Source organism: Pseudophryne corroboree, chromosome 7, assembly GCF_028390025.1.
Source record: "Pseudophryne corroboree isolate aPseCor3 chromosome 7, aPseCor3.hap2, whole genome shotgun sequence".
Classification (NCBI taxonomy): domain Eukaryota; kingdom Metazoa; phylum Chordata; class Amphibia; order Anura; family Myobatrachidae; genus Pseudophryne; species Pseudophryne corroboree.
This window is the reverse complement of record NC_086450.1, coordinates 21,091,173-21,094,347: the sequence shown is the minus strand read 5'-3', so window position 1 is coordinate 21,094,347 and position 3,175 is coordinate 21,091,173. Positions and strand designations below refer to the sequence as shown.

The 3,175-nt window shown below is 41.2% G+C and overlaps 1 long non-coding RNA gene across 1 annotated transcript; it reads left to right on the top strand.

The window, feature by feature from the left end:
* Positions 1-210: 210 nt before the first annotated feature.
* Positions 211-2,937, top strand: LOC134943288 (uncharacterized). Its single transcript, XR_010181445.1, has 6 exons — positions 211-274; positions 943-984; positions 1,288-1,368; positions 1,951-2,013; positions 2,768-2,791; positions 2,908-2,937. It is a non-coding gene; the product is annotated as an uncharacterized LOC134943288 (long non-coding RNA).
* Positions 2,938-3,175: the final 238 nt, after the last annotated feature.

Genomic DNA, 3,175 nt, shown 5'->3' with positions numbered 1-3,175 from the left:
ACAGTACATGTTTCCAATTGACAGCTTCACTTACAGTACTGTTATTTTTTTTCCCACAGTACCAACACCACCACCACCACCACCTGCTGCTGCATCCGAGAGCTCCGGAAGTGGTAATAATTACTTTTTGTTACAGACACACTAGTTTCCTACAGTATTACTGTAATTTTTGTATTTTACAATACTTGTCATCTTTTACACACAGACCGCCTCGTAATTGATACAGAGGAGGAGCTCATTCCCATTGATTCGGGGGAAGAGGAGCCAGATTATAGTAAGTACAGTAGGATTTTCTCAAGCCCATTCTTAAAAGTATTGACCAAGTCCACTTTTATTACTTTTCAGGCAGGGAATTCCAAACATGTACTGTACAGTATTTCCCTCACTGTGAAGACCCCTTTTCGCCTCTGTGCGAAATCGCCTCTACTTCAACAAGAGTTACTGTGCACGTGTCCTCTGTGTCCATCTTATCAAAAACCGTTCCTGTGTATTGTCCCCTTACTGTATACAGTATATTTGTAAAGGTTAATCATGTCCCCTCTTAATCTCCTCTTTTCCAATGTAAACATGCCTAGCCTGCCTTTCCTTGTATTCCATCTTCTCAATCCACTTCATCACTTTGGTCGCCCGCCTCTAAACCTTTTGTAGTTCCACGATATCCATTTTGTATTATGGTGCCCAAAATTGTGCATCCGACCCACCCTCCACTAGCCTAACCCTCCAATCATACTCTGAATCCACACTCTGCATTCTGAATGTCGGGATCCAGACAGCAGGTCTTTTAAATACAGTACTGTATGTCCCCTACCGCTGGACAGTCATTCTGCTCCTACTGTATTATGAATATATCTCTGCCTCCTGTAGCACTGTACTACTGTGCAATTTTGTAGTAACTGTACTCTACTGTATTTTGTTTATAATATTTTTTTATTTTCAACTCAGTAATTATTGACAGTGAGGATGAAAAACCCTCTCCCCAACTTGGTAAGTAAACTGCAGTATTGTACTGTACTGTACATTGTGTTAAACCAATGGGTTGGGTTTGCGTGACCAGCAGTCAGGATTCTAGCGGTCAGGTGACCGACAGTGGCATCCTGATTGCAGCAATCCCAACAGGGTGAGGTACGGTATCCTAACCCTCCTCCACTACCCCCTGATTCTGGCCTCGACATTCTCGTCTCTGTGTGCGAAATTTACTCTCCTCCTCCAATTCCTGACTGAATTTTTGCTTTACTGTATTCAACACAGAATACAAAAGTATATTTCATGGATTTTTTGCTTTCACAGGCCCTACACTGTCACAGGCGGTGGCGGAGGAGGAGGAGGAGGACCAGGACTCTCTGTCCCTCACCACACTGCACCCATTAAGTAAGTCCAGTCCGGTACATCGTGCCTCTGTAGAGCCAGTTTGAGCAAGGAGAGATTGATTGCTTCTTTTTTTGGTGGGGGCCCAAACCAACCAGTCATTTCAGCCACAGTCGTGTGGCAGACCCTGTTTATATAACATAAGGGTGGTTGGGAGGGCCCAATCACAATTCCATCTTGCACCTCTTTTTTTATTTATTTTTTTATTTATTTATCTTTGCATCATGTGATGTTTGGGGAAAATTGTTATAAGGTTTGATGTAAAAAAAAGGTTAAAAAAAAGAGGCAGATTAGATGGGCAAAGTGGTTCTTACAGTATTTGTCATCAAATTCTATGTTTCTGTATGCAGACCCTCCAACATGACCCGCCGCACTGCTCTGTTTCTAGACTTCCCTCTTAATTTATGATTTCCATCACCTGTGTTGAACTAGTTATATGATAAGAAAGCTGTTTCTTCACAGGTGATGGCAATAATAAATTAAGAGGGAAGTCCAGAACCAGAGCATTTTGTACCATGTTGGAGGGTATGTGTATTTCCTGGAATTAACCTTTTTTTTTTTTCACATTAATGTTTTTTTTCACAGGCCCTACACTGGAACAGGCCACGGAGGAGGAGGAGGATGATGATGATGCTGCTGCATTTAGTGGTAAGAATTATTACTGACATTGATCTGATGCCATCAGAGTAGCACTTTTCATCAGATTTTTCTGGCAAATGCGTAGAAATCGGATGAAAATTGTTTTTGTTTGAACTGGTGATATTGCCCATACAGTAGCAACCGATCACATCCCACATTAACATTTACAGTATCTAGTTACACTTACAGACGATAATACAGTACAGTAGGTAATATTTGATTGGTTGCTACTGTATGGACAACATCCTGTTCTAAAAAAAACACCCATCTTACTCAATTTCTCTCTCTCTCTCTCTCTCTCTCTCACCCCTTGTCACTGTCTCTCCATTCATCTCTCTAGATACTGTCAGTGATGAATTTCCCATTAGGCACGAGAGGCACGTACTGTACCTAGTGGCGGCATCTGTTTGGGGGCCTCAGTTGGATGCTTACAGTATGCTAATACTGTCATCCCAAAAATTACCACTACAGTAACTGCTAAATATTTTAAGTGTACTGTACAATATGCACATACAGTACTGTACAGTATACATAATTCAAAAGAAAAAAGAGTTGCTACTGTACCTTATTCTAGTCATAATCACCGGCATACGGGTCACTCACAAATTTTCTGATGGTCTCGGTGGGGTCCCTTGGAATCACCATGCCTGTCACAAGCATACCTTTTTTTACCCACCTGACACTGGGCCTGGACACTAGTGTACTATTACTATACTTTTTACTGTATACTGTATCTTATAATATTCTTCTCTTTTACCCACAGACGACGAGCCAGAATACATTTTTGGTAAATATACTGTACAGTAGCAATAGTTGGTACTGTAATTACAGTATTTTTTTTTTCTCCAACATTATTTTAAGTCAAACTGATATGACTAACTGTACTGTATTATCTTTTTACAGTCCGTCGCCAACCAGTGGAGGAGACACCTGGTAATAAAATAGAAATACATAATGCACTGTACTGTATTCTAACTTACTGTAACATGTATAACACTGAGCTGATCATCTTCACACCCTCTGACATAACCTTACAGTACAAACTGTACTTTCTCTCCTTTTTCACCCTCTTCACTCCACAAATGCATGCTGCGTTTCCTGACTACTGATATAATAGTGTGTAGAGCGTAGCGAGGCACCGTGCCCACCGCGTGGCGAGCGAAGCAAGCAT